General features: G+C 37.8%; 1 long non-coding RNA gene across 3 annotated transcripts in view; it reads right to left on the reverse strand.

Annotated features, from left to right (window-relative positions):
• The window catches only part of LOC140685866 (uncharacterized), a 266,721-nt gene that overhangs the window by 162,417 nt on the left and 84,144 nt on the right, over window positions 1–20,160 (reverse strand). For 2 of the 3 annotated variants that reach the window (XR_012059303.1, XR_012059301.1), the window contains exon 2: window positions 8,361–8,422. This is a non-coding gene — a long non-coding RNA (uncharacterized lncRNA). Of the gene's footprint in view, window positions 1–6,186; window positions 6,396–8,360; window positions 8,423–20,160 lie in introns of those variants that run through there. The other variant, XR_012059302.1, reaches the window with a different exon arrangement.

Genomic DNA, 20,160 nt, shown 5'->3' on the forward strand with positions numbered 1-20,160 from the left:
TAGAATTTTCCATTTAAAAAAAGATCAACAGCTCAGCATTCTCTAGAATGATACTTCTATATGGTTCATGGTCATCTCAGCTTGTTTAAGCTTTAATAGGTGTCCAATGACTTAAGAACCATGACCTGAACTTTTACAACTGTCACAAGGGCTCAATAAAAATAAGACCTATTATATACTCTGTATAAATGGCCTATATCACATATTTCTCAGAGGTAGCAGCATCTATGTGAAACAAAACCTTGGCAAAAATTTCAACACATCACTTGCCCCCCAGCTCCAATTTATGTCTCTTCACAAGCAAACTGTCATGGGTTTTAACTAATGAAAAACCGGCTTGTTTTTAGAAAACATCCTCATTATCGGCTAATATAACAGAAATGACCACGAAGTGCATGATTTAATATGGATTAAATGTGAATACAACTCAGAAGCTTTCTTCTTGTTGAATTAGATAATCAAAACTATTAAACAGTATTTCAAAATGCTTTTCATAATCCTGGGACCATTAATGTCATGTTCAAATCACTGTGGATTTTTGTTGTTGTTGTTGCTCTTACTATTCATAGGGATACAATGAGTCATTGGCACATTTCCAGTGCAAGATGCATTTGAATAATACATGACATGCCCTTTAGCTAGCATCATGATGCCGGATTTAAAACAAGGTAAGAAGTTTCCTCCATGTACACTTGCAATGTTCAGCTGTTCATAATCTATCGCGTTAACAATTTATCATCAAACCCAGTGACTTGCTGCCAACTTATCAAAGTGGCCACTGGATGCATATGATCAAGTCTGAGCATCTGGCTCTCCTCTGTTCCTGACATTAGCACAGACAACAGAATCAGTGGACTATTGAATGCAATTACAGTAAGCGAGACAGACAATAAAGATTGATAGCGCCTTCTCTTTTTATCACACACAAAACTAGTGGGGGTTAAAGCTTTGCCTTGAGCTGCCTTCATTTAATAATGATTGAAAATATGCAATTGTGTTGGTAAAACACTGTAGCCTGTACCACTTCATTTACTGGACACGTTATCAAATTAAATGAAAAGTGAACTGCCAAAAGCAACAGTTATTATATATTAATGATGAATATTTACTTAGCATTGTTCACAAATCATACAGAGAACAGAATCCTTCTTGTTATCTTCTTTGCAGGTTACAGTTGAGTAGGCTTAACATTTCTATGTTTACGTTAAGTCTTCTGTCTACAAATCTAAATACAGACTTGCACGATTGGTTTTGTGACTATCCATGTGATTACAATGTGTAATTAATAAAATGCTCTAGTTGTAGATGAATCCTAATTATTGAAAAGCTTTTTCCCCCTTTATGACAGTTCTCATTCTGGTAGCTATTCTTGTAGCAAGTGAAACTTAGCCAGGGGTACATGTTGTCATCAAAAGGTTAGGAACTTCAGCTTCAACGAGCTTCCAAACTTTGGAATGTGAAAAAGACCCTCAAGACAAGCCACAAAGTTATACTTAACATTTTTCTCCAAAGAGCTTTGCTTTCGTAGCCATTGGGGGATATAAAGTCCACCCATAGTTTAATCTCCAAAATAAGAAATACGCAAGGGGCAAAAGGCAAAATGGGTCAGTATAGAGCTATTGAGCAGACAAGGGAAAATGGATCCTATTCCACAGTTCATATGGTAGGAAACTGCATTCTAAGCGAACATTAATAAATCTGGGAATACAAAAGTAAGTGTCTCACTGTTAAGTGGACAAACATTTGGTGTGCATACCGGCGTGTCAGAAAGACATGACGGCGGCAGGCAGATATGATTGTTCGAAGTTATGTAGATTAATTCAAGGTTCTTTTAAAACACACACACATCTGGCCTTTCCTTTCCAGTGATAGATACAGGAAAAGAAGGCACTCATATATGAAATGCAATCATGTCTCTTCTCTAGGAGCTCAATAATCTGAAAAGGTGATGTATCCCAAACAACAAGAAAATAAGAAGAGGTAAAAGATAAGAAGAGGCGGAGAAGCAGTCATGGGTTTTCTAAAACCACCCCACTGGTTATTCTGTAAGCAATTAAATACATACTCAGAAGTGTTGAGTTTAGAATTAGAGCACCAACCATATGCAGTTAATATAAATAGCAGCATGAGGTACAGGATATTCAGCAAGTGTGGAAAACTCACCAAAGTAATAGCATAGCCACAGTAGATTGAGAATCTGGAAGCCAAGAAAGCAGCTGAATCAGTATTCATGAAATGTAAAGGAAACAATTATGGTTTCCAGAATTTACCTTCAAGCAAAATCTAAGTGAAATCATTCTTTCTTAAGTGCATTTAAATTCTAAGGTCCATGTGGCCTTCAAATCGTTTGGAGATGTGTAGCCTTTGCCAATTATTCTCAAACCCAGCGACTCCCAGACTAAGATCTTTGTAAAATGCAGATCTCTGGGTCCCAGCCTTTGGGATTTTTATTCAGTACATTTTATGTGGAGCAATGGGTACTCACTATGGAATATTTGGCAAATGAAATATGAAAAAGCAGAAAGAAAACCCATCACCTATAAAGCCACTGTCTGTGAACCCATCCATCTTTTTATTTATGCACATCTTTTTATCTATGAATGTACAAATTTTTCAAGTCAATAATATTTTCAATAACTTTGGGGAGGTCACTCCACAAAAATGTAAGTGAAAAAGAAATATATGCTTATGGCTAAAAACCAACACACTATGTATCAACCCAAATAAAAACATGAGAGAATGCTCCTGCTACCCCTCAAAAGCTGCTCTCACAGAGTTATTGTTAAATACAGATGTATCTTTATAGTCTTTATTTTACAGTCTTTGCCACACCGGGGGGCGGGGTTTAGGGCGAGGTGTGTCCGACCCTCTTCTACCCGCTCTGATGTGGTTTTCTCCTTGTTTGTGAAGGATGCAGTTGTCACTCAGCTGGCCGTTAGGGTTTTTTTAAAGAGGAAATTGTTCTGTATGTAGCTGTAGACTCAGTGTGTCCATGGGAGGCAGTAAGTTCAGAATCTTCCTGTATCACCGTTTCGAGTCTCTTACCCTTTATGTATTCACTTTTAATTTAATTGTGCATGTATTTTACATAATCAAAACTGGACTACACAGATTGTTCTGTGAATTGACTTTTTCACTTCATGTCATTCTGATTTATATCTAGATCTACCTAAAACTATCTATTTTTCTTATTGTTTTGAATGGCTATATAGTATTCCACAGTATAAATAAATGATCATAATTATTTTAGCCTTTACTATGCCTTTACTATTGTTCCTAATGTATTAATTTTACCAAAAAATCTGTAAATATGTATGTATCTTCACTTACATGAAGCTTTTTTGCAGTATAGATTAGAAATGGAATTTCTGTATCAGAAGTATGTGAATTTAAAATTTTAATAGACACTGAAAAATTGTTCTTTCAAAAGGCTATGTCATTTTCTATTCTCACCCACAAAAATTACAAGAGGACCCATTTCTCCACAACTCCTTGACGCTAAATATTTTTCATAGTTTAAAATGTTACCAATCTATTGTATGAAAAATGGTATCTCATTTTTCATTTTCATTCTCAGCCTCATTTCCTATGTCTATTAGCCATCCTCATTTCTTCTATGAATTGCCTGTTTGTACCCTACACGCATTTTTGTATTGTGTGATTTATCCTTTTCTTATGACTTTCTAAAAGCTCTCTATTTGACTTTCAACTTTGTATAATGTAAATACACAGAGGCTTTTTGTCTGTTCCTTAGAATATTCTTTCCCAACTGACAGCTACAAAAAAATCATCTCATATTTTTATGGTTGCTAAAGTTTAGATTTTTGAATATCTCTGGAATTTATTTTTATGTACAATATAAAAATGTGTATTTTTTAAAAATTTCCTCAAGTGATTCTTCTTACTATCCAAATTCAGCAACCACTGCCATGGATTGCAATGGAGCCCAAATGCTTGGGGTTGAATCCTGGCAATCCTTTTTACTACATTGTTCATCTGTAAACTTGAGATACTATATTCGTCTCACAGGATTGTGGGAAGATTAAATGAGATAAGAAATATAAACAGCCTAGCATGATGTTTCCCTCAAAGAAAACACTCAATCAACATCAGCTGCTAGTGTCATTAGCATTATTATTTTAACACAGCTCAAACACCTGGCTTTCGTATTTAACTCAAAGTGCCTTTCTACTTCCCAAATTTCTCTCAAAACTAAGAGCTGTGTCCTGATAAAGGTTTTCATGGGATGATCCCCTTTACGGAGCCAAGGGCTCCTTAAGGAAATGCCACTTTAAAACTTTATATATTTTTATTTCCTTGGTCACCAGACGATTTCTAAAGTAGCTGAACCCTGAGGGTCTTAAGAGCAAAGTGCTGGCTGATGCCAGTTGGTTACAGTTCAGAATTTTGAGTGCTGCTGGCCATGCTTTGCTTAATCAAAGAACTTGTCTGGCAATTAACTACATATTTTAAGACTTGTGCGTAACCTCTGTCTGGAAGCCCAGCCTGTCTGGTGGCCCCTGACGAGTCTGAGACTGTCTCCAATGGACAAAGGGAGGGCCTGGTAGCTCATCCCTCTGAGAGAGCAGAGAACACACCCCTGGTCTATGCCAGTCATGATGACAAGCAGAGATAACCCACAGGGAAAAAGCCAAGCTCCTGAGGACCCTCAGGCTGTGAGAAGACCCCAGTCCCTCTTTTCCATTGTCCTTCTAACTAGTTACTCTACTTTTTGGCCAAAGATCTTTGGGTCTCTGGAGGACAAGAGGTGACATTAAAGCCTGCTTGTGCCTTATCCACACTTTGTGAGTCCAGCTCCCTATCAAAGTCCACTTAAAATTTTTTTAAAGGAACTATTCCTAGCTCCACCTCTAAGAGCAGGAAATAATCTCTTATCAGGGAAGATTCAGGAAGGGTATTATATTTTGTCCAGCACCAGTGCACAGTGTAGCATTCTATAAGTATCCGTGGTTATCGTGGTTATTAGATAAACAATATTAGATAAAGATATCTAGATAAATAATACTATTAAGACATAATATTTATTGAACACTGTCTTAGTCTGTTGGGGTACTATAACAAAATATCACAGACTGGGTAGATTAATAAACAGAAATTTATTTCTCATAGTTCTGGAGGCTAGGAAGTCTGAGATCGAAGTCTGGGCAGATTCAGTGTCTAGTGAGGGCCTCCTTTCTGGACTGTCAACAGCCACCTTCTAGCTATGTCCTCACATGTCTTTCCTCCGTGGGGCTCCTTAAGAGACAGAAATCTCTCTCTCTCTCTCTCTCTCTCTCTCTCTCTCTCTCCCCCTCTTCTTATAAGAGCACTCATCTTATCATAAAGGTCCAACTCTTATGATCTAATCTAAACCTAATTACCTCACAAATGCCGCACCTCTTAATACCATCATATTAGGAGATAGGGCTTCCCATGAATTTTGGGAAGTACATAGTTTCAGCCCATTTTAAGTATTTACTGTGAGTCAGGCACCATGCTAAGTACTTTACATGTATTATCTCAATTAATCCTCTCAGCCACCCTTTGAAGCAGATCTATTTATTTTCCACAATATACAGAGGAGAAATCAATGGGAGGCACAATATACAGAGAAATACAACGAGTAATAGGATCAAGGTCAGAGTTCATATGCGGTGCACTGATTCAAAAACCTTAACCCCCATGATGAAAGTGTCTGCCCTGCTGCCATACTGATCTAGCAGGGAAAAGAGATAACTTTCCTTTTCAAAAAACTTCAAGCAAGACTTGTCTGTTTTCTTAAAAAGCTTTTCTCTTTCTCTGTCTCTCCAACCCTTACCACTTAAAACAACAAAACACAACCATGTGAAGACACAGGGAGAAGACGGCCATCTGCAAGCCAAGGAGGGAGACCTTGGAAGAAACCAAGCCTGCTGACTCCTTGACTTCAAACCTCCAGCCTCCAGAACTAGTGAGAAAATAAATCTCTGTTGTTTAAGCTGCCCAGTCCGTATGGTGTTTTATCATGGCAGCCCTACCAAACTAGCACACCAGTATTTCTGTCAAAGGGAGACAGGAGACAGGAGACAAAGGGAGACAGAATGGGGGGTTCATGGGAATTTTATTCTAACTCATGGCTTCTATAGAGGCTACTAGGAATTTGCAAGAATTTATTCAAGTAAGGGATTAAAGTGAGAGTCTAAAGGATACAAAGATATTTTTACTTGAAAAATTCCAATTTCCATAACCAGGATTTTTTAATCCCCTGGACACAGATAGGCAGATATTTTTTTCTCTCTCTGTCTCTCTCTTTCTCTGTCTTCCGCCTCGTGTTAACATTTTGTTCACCACCTTTACTGTGATTGGCCCATCTTCTCCACAGGTGGATAGGTGTGCCGATTAGACTCTGAATACATCTGACAATAGAGAAATGAGTCAACTAGAGACACAACATGAGGTTCTAACTGGTAAACTTAACATCCAGTTCAGATTATATACGGGCTGAGCAGCACAAGTACAAGAAATCAACTAATTCCTGCTACTTGCGGTTTACCCACTCACATTACCTCATCACAGCCATGTCTCCTCTTTTGCCATCAGTCCGTGATGCTGGGAGCAAACTCAAACACTGACCTGTGCTGGAACGTTCTCCGGATCATAGCCGTACTCCCCCAGGAGCTGTGGGGTAACTGGCGTTATGCCAGGAGAAGTTGGCCTCCCCTCATTCCTGCTCACTAATAACCTCTCCTTGCTTTTGTTTGGATCTGAATGACCTCAACCCTTCACAAGAGTTGTCTTTTTTTTTTTCCCTCTATGGGAATACAAAATGGCAGATAACCCAAAGAAATGCATATAATTTAGATGTAAAATAAAATCTACTTACTAGTGTGTGTGTGCGTGCCTGTGAGTCTCATTGGCACACACCAGATTGGACTAAATGGCAGGAATTTCCCAAGGGAAGATAACCTCCAGATACTGCTACAAAAGCTTTATTCCCCACACTCTGCAAATTATTTAATTTAAACACTGCTTGATATGACTCTCTGAGGAGAAGGCTGTTTTCCGAGATCCATTTTTAATTTGTTGGTGTGTATATGCAAGTGTGCATATAGAATCGGCCTCACAAACACGTTCACAGCTACAGAGACTAAGCACAAGCTTCTGATTGGCAGAACTGGGGGCTGCAAATTGCTGTCTAAGACTAGGAAAATGATGAAATGCACATGTAATTTATTCTCTTTTTTTTTTTTTTTTTGGTGAGGAAAAACACAGAGGTTCAGTTGTTCACGTCCTAAGGTCCCTATTCCTACTTTCCATTTCCTTGGGACACAACTAAATATTTTTTAAAAGCACATGTGTGCATGCACATGTGTGTGTACACGCACCATAGTTAATTTCTCACAGTAGAAAATGATCCCACACATTGATGCACTTTACTAAAGCAAGAGAAGCAATGCTAAGGTTAAAGACTCCATTTCCATCAGCATTGGGGAGTGCTGTATCATGGGTTAGGGAGATAATTTATAGTATTCTTTTAATCTTTCTGCTTCTTCCACTAGCTTAACTTCTACTGCCTTTCTACTCCATATTAATCAGGAAGGGATACCCCGTGTAACAAAACCCTGAGAGTTTTATTATGTATTTTGCCAAATTTCATCATGAAAAATCTTGCCTTTTTAGAGAGTTTATAGGTCCCATTAAAAGACCCAAATGAATTTCTCCCCTAGGCAGAATTTCATTACATAAGGTTCCACAGAAGGGCTCACCCTGCCACAAATGCAGACTTGCACACACAGGGCCCACAGTGGAAACAGTCTTGTTATCTTGGCTAAATCAATTTAAAAGCAAATAAGCATTCGACAATAATTTTAATATTAACTTACTCTTCTTGCTGCTTCATCAGAGTAAGCTAAAAGCGTGTGAACTCCCTCTCACCCTTCCCCAGGCCTCCTCTAGTTCTCTCCCTATGCGGTACCCTCAGCACAGGTAAAGTGACCTCCTTCCTCCCACCAGCCTAGCTATTTATTGACATAAGCTTGCATTCTGGGGCATTATCAGCTTAATGCATAATTCAAAAATCTCGTGCATGTGGCCTGCACTTTTGCCTTATTCCCTGCATTCTAAATGAAAGATAAGAGGAAGCATTTCCAAAGTGGGCACACAAAAGGCTTCCTGAACATTGTCCACACCCCTCCCCAGGCCAACCCACCCCCACCCCACCCCTCAGATCCTGCCTGCCTTGCAGCTCCCACACACCCTCACCAGGGTGACCCCCTGAGAAGCAAACCATCCCAGGGATGAAGGGAAAGTTTACACTGAGCGGGGACCGAGAACCTTTGGGAAGAAGAGGTCTCTAAAAGTGGAAAAATTACAATTGTTACCTTCAGAGTCATAGTCTAGCCCGGCAGCCAGATGTTTTCAGCAAAGCAATTGTTTCAAGTCTCTGTAATTCAAACAAAGAAAAACTAGCTTTAGGATGTGTATTTTCCCCTCAGTGGGCAGGGTTACCTGTGTGTGCGATGGGAGCGGCGAGGGGAGGGTGAATAGGAAGACCAGGGCAGGTGGAAAAGGGTTCTCAACTTGTCTGAGCGAAGAAGAAAAGGGAAAGCCGGAGGGAAGAAAGAGGGCAGGACAAAAAGGCAAGAGAGAGAGTGAAGGGTTAGGGTGCACACTGACTAGGGAAGAGAGAGGAGTCTGAGAAGAGAGGGCTTCGAGATCAACTGTATTAGAAGGTTAATTCAGTCAAAATCAATTCAGTAAAAGTGGCTCCAGAGATTTTTCTCCCCGTACTGAATTGACTGCCTTCTGATTGAATTGATTAAATTAACTAGTTGTTTTTTTTTTAATGATGTGTGAAAAAAGAGAAAATGAGTAGATAAGCCCACCTGCAAATATACAGATCCAGGTAACCTGGGTGCTCTGATTTGAACAAATGAACAACCTGGCCAGTATAAAAACACACACACACATGTATGCATAAGCTTATGTGTGTGGCAACACGGAATTTTGCGAAAAGTGCCATTGCTGCCCCCCAGAATATTCAAAAGCATACTGTAAACCTACATACACATAATATGTATCCTGAGTTTTGTTCTTTCTATGGGCCAAAAGTTAATTGTCTTTTTTGAAAGTGGTTTAACCCTGATGGAGAAAGTACACTATATAAATGCACCAGTGTCATTTATCAGCACCTTTTTTAAAAGTAAGGTTCACCTTCCCTAATGCACTTCTGCCAAAGTCAGGACATGATGCTAAAAATCATAAGGTCACCAATATCATTTGGACTTATTACTAAATATGAGATTCTAGTAGATGCTTTTTACATGCCTTTTCAGTCCACCAAGCAATAATTTCTCCTTTTTTTTATAAATACATGAATTATTAAAAAATTAAAGACATTTAGAATAATGGTCCTCCATACGCAAAGTATTTATTTCAACTTTCATCATTCATAGTTTATTGCATTGATTTTTTTCATCAGTTTACTTAGTATTAGGCTTCCACTGAACTCATCAATAAGAAATGAATTTTGGTAACTTTCAAATCCACTATATTATTTTTCCTTTTATTTGTAGTGAATTTTTCTTTTCTCAGTGGTATTACTGCAATAAGCCAGTCATTATTTCTTTATGTTTTCCCTTCTTTCTTTAGTATTTCATTTCCCTTTACAGCACATCTTGTGATCGCAAAGAAAACAGAGACACTTATTTCTTTTAACAGTTGAAATTGCTGCAAGTGATTTAGCTGTCATTTAATTTGATTCCTCTCTTCTGTCTGTGGAGAAATATGTTTAATGTACTGGAAATTATGTTAATAAGAAAAAGCATTATCTCATTTAATGAAATAAATATACAAATATTTCAAAATAAAATAAAGAGGCAATCTTCACTGAGAAAAATGTCTCTTATGGTTTGCATAAAATAAACAAATGAGAAAAAAATCACGAATATATTGAAACACTGACAAAAATTATGCCTCCACTCAAAAAGGGAAGGGAAGCTTGTTAACTGAATTAGCCACAATTTAATCAAATATATTTTGGAAAAATCTGAGCATATATGAAAGATCAAATCATTAAGTTTATATTTCTGATTACCTCAAAAAAGATCATTTTATTTTTCTGTAATGGGCTCTAGGCTTTTGAAAAGTTTTCTATGTATTTTTTCTCTTCTATTTCAATTGGTCTTTCAATGATTGCTACTACTTGAATCAATAATTATCAGCAATCTCATTGAAAATGTGACCCAACCAATGTAACTATAAAGAAAGGTTAGAATTCCTTTGATTTTGCTAATCAAAACAGAGTCAATGAACTCGTTCCAAAGCTTTTATATATTAAAATTTATCTAATGCACAAAAAGGTTAAATAAATATTGTTAGTGATTTGAGCAAAACTTGAAGCAATTATGTAATAAAAGCATGACCACAGTAACAGAAACACATAATTAGCAATTTAATTACTGGCATGAAGACAAGCTAAAGATGTCAATAAAAAAAAAAATCTTTAGTGACAAGCCGATTTTACTCTTTACTGCCATTTGTGAGAAATATTCACCACCTGACGAGTAAAACCATTTTTTATACAAACTACCTACCCCTCCACAAACTAAAATACCCGATTGAAAATATTTCTGATTTCATTTCATTGCATCGTGAATCATTACATTTTTCTCCCATTTAGATTAGCACTTTCTCTTCTCTGAAAATACAATATTTCCAGTTGGCAAGTAAAGAACATTATGTTTTTTTAGATCAGTTAAAGTAGCAGGTGTTCTTTGTTTCAATTTCACTTTTTTTCTAGCTTCAATAATGTGTTTGACAGAAATGCTTCGTTGTGTATGACATTCCAAATAGCCTATCTGTTCTTATCTCCTACGTTTCAGCTAAAAAATACACATAAACTGTGGATTGTTTTAAAAGGAGATAAATGCCAGCGGTAGTAGGAATAGTCAGGCTAATTAGGCATTCCTCTAGGGCTTTCACAATTTGTTTTTCTCCTCCATCTCTGAATTGAGAGTTATGGTGGGAAGTAGAGGAGAGAAATGAGTAAGTTTCTTTTATTGTGATGTGGTCCACTTGTATTTTTTCAGCACCATCCTAAATTTCAGATTTTTAAAGTCTTGAACTACTTATCTTAACGTGTTCAGTGAATGCTTACTACCTTATATGTCACTGGTATCTCACCAGTAGCAGAAAACAGATATTTCAAGATAGAACCATATTGTAAGAAGTTTTTCATCTTGTGACAAAAAGTGAATCATCTTGGCCGGTTTTCAATAGCCACTTGTGTAAGCCCAGTGCACCGAGTGAAATCATGAAAGTCAGACTTGCTAAGAGTTTTGTCTTATATAATGACCCTTAGGCCATGATGGAATACACTTTAAGAAATGAACTCTAGCCACTCAGAACAGAATAAACAATAATTCCTAATAACATTGCCTTTTGTAATTAACCTACTGATTCTAATCATTTTGACATATGGTTCCAATCAGATATCTTAACTAAATATTCCAGTTTTGAAAGAAGGGTATATAAGACAAACTCAAAGTTTCTAAGGAAACTGAAAATGGGCTAAATATGAAGAGAGCAAATAATTGGGAAATAACTTTTTTGGAAACTCTTGCCTAATTGGTTACTAGAACCACTCACTTCTGACACCTATTTTCATCACAGGTCCCTCGCTTCCACAAAAAGTTCCCTTCTCTAGTTAGCATTTGATCACTGTTCATTACATATCACCATCAGCTTTTAAGTTTCTGTCTGAACCATAAACCTAAACTTACATGGATTTTTCAACTGTAATCATCTAGGCTTGAAACCTTCTTTCCTTCTACATTTTTCTGGTACAGAAACAAGTTGTCATTGACAAGCATGTTCATTTACAAACCTCCATGGAAGACTTCCTGTATCATCCTTTATGGATGATGGCCAAGCACCTGCCTTTGAGAAGCTTACTGTCTAGTTAAGAATATAGTGTGCCAAAGGTAAGATCTCATCATAATTCAAGTATATCATATCAAGTTATGATAAATGCCAAACAGTTGACACAATAAATATAAGAAGGGTCATAAAATAAAGGGAACACAGTGTCTTTGTGGGTAGACCCATTTATAAGTGGGTGCTGTGGCGAGAATTCTACAAGGCTTTAAAATGCAACATCCTATTTGAATTCATGAGCTAAACAGCCCCTTGCAGAGGTAAAGAACCCAAGATTCAAAGAGGTGAGGTAATTTACCCAAATAAAAATGTATTCAAATGCGGACTCAATTATTGTTCTGCTGACTCTAAGCTCTATGTATAAATAAGAAAGCACTGGAGATAAAGGAATGAGCAAGGAAGTATGTTAGGTGGAGAGGAAGGGAAGGGATTCAGGAAACATGTGCAGGACAAAGGTTGGTTGTTTACCTTGGGAGAGAAGTGAGACAAAGATTGGAAACCAAAAAGGTGGGAACAAGAGAAAACCTCTGGGCAGTGAGGAGTCTTGGATGGTTTCTGAACAGAATGCTAGCATGATGAATACAGAGTAAAGCAGGAATTTGAAAGGTGAGATTCAAAAGGCGAAAGGTGGATGCTGTTCATTCTCCAGCGGGTCTCCTTTCCGCCAGGGGCAGCCCTGCCCTGGCTGCTGGGAGTGTTGGCTGCTGAAGACCCTCAGCTGCCCTCTTTTCTGCAGAACTGTCCTCAGCCTACAGGATCCAGTTCACTAGAGGTGTTCAGACGCCCTCCCCTATCAACCCATACAAGGACTGCCTGATACAGGGGTACAAAAGCCAGCTCCTTCAACTTGAGGGACATCAACTTTGTGTGGTAAATTGAAGCTACCTACTAGCTGAAGCCACATGCCCTGTCCTGCTTTCTCATTCTCTCTCTCCTCTTGAGTACATCCTTGTCTCAGCGTCTGCTGCTAGGAAACCTGACCCAAGAGGAGGCAGTTCAAGCCTAGTTGTCTTTCTCTCCCTTAGGGGAAGAATGAGTCATGATGTTAACAGGTGAGTGACAGCAGCTTCACCCAGACTCACCCAGAAAATAATCAGTGCACAGGAAAAGCAACCAGGGCATACATGGAGGCCATCGAGATGTGATTTTGCTTTTCTGGGCTTCCTGATTTTGATTGTTCAAAGAAAGAAATTAGTATGGCACTGATAGGGGAAGTATATAATTCAACCCCAGTAGTCTGAATGAGTGATACAAAGAAGCCTTCACTTTGGGTAGATGTGGAAAAAAGGAACACTCTCTTACGATAGTAGCCCACCAGCAATTCAGATTTTCCAAACCCCATTAGAGCGTCACAGCTTAGTCAATGATTAACTTCCATTTCTCATCCAATGGGAAACATACCTGCTGTCTTAAAAAAAACTAACCCTAAACTTACATCTATGTAAACTATGAAATGAAAAAGAAAAAAGCAAATTTTATAATACTGGGAAACCAACAAACTTTTAAGTTTTCTTTTTAAAATACAATCAGATTTATCTTGCACCCCAACATAGATACCATGGAATCTTGTGTTCTTATACAAACCATTGATGGTCTCCATTACACCAGTCAGGCATGTTAATAATGGTTTGTGTCTAGGTGAGGTTTCTTGATTTTTCTCTCAAAAAATTCCTGGTGCTAGTTAATATGATGATTATTTGCCTCAAAGAGAAAACTTCTGTTCATAACTTTCAGAACATACATTCTAAGACACCTCACAATAATTTTATAATGAGTGAGGAGAAAAGAGGGAGAGGGGGTGACCTGGGGAGAATCTGAATATATGATCAAAGCACTAATCTTCCTTAGCTGATAGGGCTTAAATTTTCTTTTCTTAATGTGTATCCATTCATTTTCATGAGCAATTTCTTTAAAACAATTTGTATGTGATATTCAATCTTTTCCTCTCTTTTTCTGTATTGATTAACTACATGATAGCTCATCTTTTCTTCCTGCCATATATTTGGTAACAAATGTATCTCAAAATGAATATCCTGCTTGTGTGATGGGAATGAATGATCATTTGTAACAATTAGTAGAGATGTTAAAGTGGATGTTAAAATGCCACAGCAATGTTCTCAAACTTGAGAAAGCTTAACCTGGGGAGACTGGGGAACATACAGATTCCTGGGCCTCACCCCTGGGCACCTTGGATTCAGTAGATCTGAGGACAGGCCAGGAATCTCTCAGTTTAACAAGTACTGTAGGTGATTCTGGTGCAAATGTCTACGGACCAGACCTTGAAAGCCTCTGTTCTAGTGAACTTATAATAGTTCTGAACTGTCTTGCATATCCTTGCTCTAAAACAATGATGCCTATCTTGAAAGTTACTCCCATTTGGAGGGAGAACATCACCAGTCATCAGAATAAAAGACAACCCCCGAGTGTTGATATTACTGTCCCTGCAATATAGCCACCAACTTCCCCTCAACAGACAGTGGCCCTTTAATTAGATCACACTGTTTGGAGAGGAGACTTGGGTCTCAGATCGGTTTTGAGAATGGACTCTCATCCTTTACTGTGATGCATTTAAAAATCAAGTAACCTTTGCCTAAACGCATGATTAGCTAAGTGTACACTGTAAATCTGTTGCTAACTTATTTTCCTGCAAAGTAATGAATAAATACTCAGAAAAAGATATTGCGCTTCCATTTGAGATGAGGTAATCCCTCTTCGGCACCATACGTATCTGTGCATCAACAGGGATGAGCCAAAACTTAGTTCTCTAATTTCTGGCAGTTTCTTAACATAAACATTTGGGGCAATTAAAATGAACCCCAATAGTAACAGCAATGATAAAAATAAAAGAGGCAAACCTCAACACATTTAAATATAAAGGCAAATTAATATTAGATGCTTCTCCAAAACACTATCTCTGGGGCAAGTAAATGAAGCTGAAAACACAAAGGAGTACTTGCATGCTTGTGGGTTGCATGGAAAGAGGTGCCAGGGAGAAAGGTGCTTTTTTTGTTGAACGTAATCCAGCAAAGATTTGGCAGACTACATATTTAAAAGGTTGGGAATGCTTGCAGAAATTGATTCATTCACACTGTTGTGAATCATTTAGCACACACTTCAGAGAGGGTTTAGCATCTTGGTCTCTGCCTCCCACTTCCTAAGAAAGGCTGTTAATCAAAACGAAGACCCGTAGATGCAGCCTTGGGAAAGGGACAAAGAGATAGAATGAGGCAACCCCACGTGGAATGATTTTTCTCCTCTAAGGGCAGTTTGTTTTTTTTCTTTGAGTGTGGAAGGTTTAATGCAGTAATGTCACATAAATTCATATGTGGATTCTTAGACTTAGGTCATTATTATAGCTACATAAAAACAAAAGCAAGTCTTATATTTAGAAAATGCTTTTCAATGTGCCTGAGTCCAAAAGTACACTACCCATTTCACTTAAACACTCTTCTCCAAATTCTAAGATTATTGAGTATAGGAGAACATAACTATAAATTACCTAAATTAATGATTAAAAGCTTCTGTATTTGTAACAATTGTTTCATGGTTATAAATAAAACTTAAATGCCTTTCTTTAAAGAAAACAACATTGTACATGCCATCTTACTGCATTTTTTAATGTAATACAACTTAACACATCTACCAATTCAGTGGTGGGCTTTAGATCAGGACATTAGAAATAAACCATGTAAAAGATGAAGTTCATACATGCACATACATACACAAAACTAATCATGTAATAAGATCCATAAAATTTGCTAGATATCTTTTATTTTGAAAGTGCCAGTAAATTTACTAGTACTTTCAAAATAAAAGCTGATAAATGACCAGGTAAGTAAAATACGTAAGTGATAAATTGTTAATGGTTAGGGTTGATCAATGGTGTTTTCAAATAATTACAATAACAAAAATCATAGCAAAGAAAAAATACAGAGTAAATACGTATTTACTTTCTGGAAGATGGACAAAAAACAAACACAGAGGTTTCTAAAACCAAGGTAAGATGAGCAATAGCAGGGTTGGGGAGTCCACTAACCACATCTCACATGGAATTCCTCATTCACTAGGTCAAAACCACTATTCACAAAATTAAGCTCTTGGGCATGTGCCCTACTTCCAAAAAGGTCTTCTCCCACAGTTATTGCAGTATAATAATGAACTGTATTAACATCATATTCATCTAGGAAACAGTACTAGAAAGAGGAAAATGAGGAGGAAATCATTTATCAAGTAGTTGCAGTAATAGAGAACACTCAAATAATCCAAATAACAGCTCATTTAAAGGTCACTTACATTTGGTTATAAGATGCATAATATACCTACTGGTATCCATTTTAATCTAACTCTTTCACAGATATAAATAAAAATAATGAGAGACAAATTTACTGCTTTGTCATTTGGCCTAAAGCAGAAACTGTGATCCTTAATTCTTTATCTTAAAACACTTACCTGGCGCCTTCAGTATGTCAATACGTAGTATGTTTAATTTAACTCTTACAACCACCCTATGACTATCACCATTTTATAAATGCTGATGAGGGAAAAGAGTGGGTAACTTGTCTGGCTTTGTGCATTCATGCCCTGTCTCACCAGTTCTTGTTCTAAATCAAAGTCGGGGGGAATCCATCCAGTGCAGTCATCGTTTTCATATTCATAACCCTTGGCCAGAGCTTCTGTTCTCAAGCCTCCGTCAAGTGCCTTATTCTCTGTGTAAGTAGGTTACAAAAAGGAATTTCATAACATGGATTCTCTTTCCCTCCATGTGTATAATCAATTTTCATTTAACGTAAGAGTAGCAATTTGTAACTAGAGATGTGAATGTTGAAAGGTGATTCCTCTAGACTGAGGGTGATCTTATATGTTGTTTAATTTTAAACAGTGGTCCTCAACCCTGGCTACACAATTAGAATCCCCTGGGGAGCTTTAAAAAAAAATCCTTGCCCAAGCCCCATCCCCAGAGATGCTGACTTAATGGGCTGGGGTGGGGCCCAGGCGCTGGTATTTTTTTCAAAAGCTCCCCAGGCGACTCTAATGTGCAGCCAGGGTTGAGACCCACTGATTTTACAGCCTGGGTACCACAGCCAAGGTATAACTACAAGATGAGGCAGGAGAGCTGATTTCTAACTTCTGGTACACAACGGATTGGCGCTCCAAGTAGATCTCAGTTTGTGAGTAAGAAAATGGAACAATAGTGTATTACATACCAAAGCTAAAGAATTAAATTAGAAGCTGTTCTTCTGATCCCTTCCAGATATAGTTGACCTGAAGCTCAAAACACTAGTTTAGGCATCTTGGAGGAGAGGAAGTGAGGCATGAGTATTAAAAAAAAGGGTATTATTAACACTTATTCTTAAAAAAAATCAACATTCTCCATTTATACAAAGGGAACAAATGTATTTGAGAAATATATGTTAAAACCTAGCTTAGAATAATTTTTGAATTGCATTTTCTCAACATATCATTTCAAATGCACATTTACTTTTATACAATTTAAGATCCTTGGAGGCAATGGGGTATTGTTATAAGATGGATGGATTCATCTTCCAACATATTAGGGTAATGACACTGCCCATATTCAGGCTTCAACCTTTACCTGAGAAATCTCTGCTAGGGAAAAAGAAAAAGAAAAGAAAAGAAAAATCCAACCTTGACAGACATGTGTCAAAACTTAATCATTCGACTTAAGTAAAAAGTTACCCCAAAATGATAGCAGACCACCATTTTCTTCTAATTTTTAAAGAAAAGTATTCCAAATAGTAATGACATTCAAAAGCACTTTAGCTGCACCGATGCTTTCCAGGTTCCCAGTCACAGCACCGTGTTAACAGCAGCATTGTGAATGCCTTAAAGTAAAACCAGTAAGGCAGATATTTCATTAAAGTCTGAGATTCCTTTCTAACTCTGGTGGTAGGATTGGGTGACATGATAATTACGTTATATAGAGATTTATTACATTTTGATATCAGGCAACATCCCTTGGCCTATATTTGTATCTGTGATATACCTGAGGTTTTCACAGAGAGCAGGACTAGTACAAGAGTGATGAGGAGCTCAAACACAATACTTGACCTAAATACATTATGTAGCACTGGGTATCTGTTAAATAGGTCATCCCGGGCTCTTAAAAGTTATGCAAAACTTATTTCTGCCACACAGGAGATATGTCACTAGCCAAACTGTATAAAAATCAGCTTTCTAGGCAGGAAAATGCTCCTCATCCCTGGGGAGGGAGGACTCTTTTGCCATACATAAAATGTCTTAAATCCTATACGATGCTTGTCATATGTCTTTAGGCCACAGAAAGTCATAAAAGCAATGAGGCTGATGAAATGCCTAACAATTCCAGGATTCATTTAAGTGGAAGGGAGTTCTTTGAACACTGCTACAGAAATTCTTATTCTCCCAACAAAAGCAAATGAGATTTCGAAGGTGCACAGGTCTCAGCTACCAAACCAAAGCTATGCCTACTGCCACAGGATGCAGAGCGGGCTGCTTGATTGCAGCAGTGAAGAAACATGGGCAGTTACATCTCACAGGGCTAAGGTGGCTCCATCTCTACCTCCTCCACTCCTACTTGGGACAAAGCTACCTTGTCTTTGCTCAATGTGGCTTCATTAGTGGTCTTAGCTGTGCAGGCCATTATTTAAAAACATCAAATAAACTGAAGGCTCGAAAAAGTCTGTCCATGTTCAAATCAGTAATTGTTTATGATACTAAGGTTTCTGCATGCCCCCTAGACATGAAAAACATAGCCAGTGATTCTCAAAGCATGGTCCCAGGGGTCAGTAACATCGACAGCAACTGGGAAAGTGTCAGAAATGCAAAGTATAACCCGCCCCATAGAGATCCACTGAACTGAAAACTCTGGGGGAGGGGTGCAGGGATTTGTGCTTTAGCTGGCCCTCTGAGACAAGTAACCACTTAGCTTGAGAGTGGACCTAACAGTTCCGGCTTAACAATTCAACTCTTCATCATGCTTAACAATGAGGGACAAGAATCAGGTAAATTAAAGAACACCCCAAAACTCATATTAGCCAACATCAACCTCTTCCTCCAAATAAACTTGTTATAAACAATGGGCAAGTACAATGTTTATAAGAGGTCCAAAACCCTTTCCAACTTGAATTTAAAAACTCTCACAGGACTTCTCTGCTTCTGGAAACATGAATTAAAGCAGTAGACTTATTCAAAAGAAATGTGAGGAAAATGAAAGGAACTATTCTGACCACTCAATCATATAGTTTAACCCTTAGGAATTGAAATATATGTAGAAAGAGTTTAATAAGGAAGTTAATTCACAGCAAGTTGTCATTGGTGGGCTTTAAAAAAAAAACAAACACATTTCTTGAAGAGTGAACTTTCATGGGTAAGCACTGGAGAATATAAATCCTCAAATCCCCATAGATTTGTGAGCAAAATAATATATACTAAGTTTGGATGTTTGGTCCTGATCAGTAGCTCTTGCATGCTAAAATAAAATTAGATGCTTTAGACTTCTCACTGAAGGACTGAGTTTCTACCTCTCACCTCATTACCCTCCACACACTCTTCGTAGGTTTAGTTTAATGCATTTGAGTTTCATTTCCAAGAATGCAAACTCTTATGATTTTACATGATTGAAAGACATTCATTAAAGAGACAGGAAATGAAGTGTATGCAAATTTGAAGCAAGCTAATAAAATAAATTTCTTTAAAGAAGAAAAAAAACCCTATCTGTTCCTGGTAATACACTAAAAGCAAAACTCAGAGCAAAACAGATCACAGCTGCTCAACTAAACTGTCATACGCTCTGGGAAACCATGTCTACCTTATCCCATACACCTGTTTGCCAACAGTGAGGCGACAGCAAAATCTGCATGAGGAAATTCAAAGGCAAAAAGTCAACAAGCATCTTCCTTTTGTATTATCACACTAGACTCTCAAACAGGTTTTTACTACTAGCTTCTTGTCAGTATACGGAACTTCACAGAGGTTAGTCACATACCGCAGGTAGCTTCTGAGTCAAATTCAGTTCCTCTGGGACAAATGATTGTTTCCCTTGTCTCTCTGACCTAGTGAATGCAGCAGTGCTCCACACATACAGTATTTCTGCCCTAAAGGCATTTATGCCCCGCCACCTTACCCCCAACACTCATAATAATGCTAGGCAAAGTGACAAAAATAAGTCTGCCCTTCGTTTGTATATCGAAAACAAAATACATATAATGCTGCTGCCGCTTTTATTGCTTTGTTATTTCATCATTA

This window comes from Vicugna pacos, chromosome 15, assembly GCF_048564905.1.
Source record: "Vicugna pacos chromosome 15, VicPac4, whole genome shotgun sequence".
NCBI lineage: Eukaryota > Metazoa > Chordata > Mammalia > Artiodactyla > Camelidae > Vicugna > Vicugna pacos.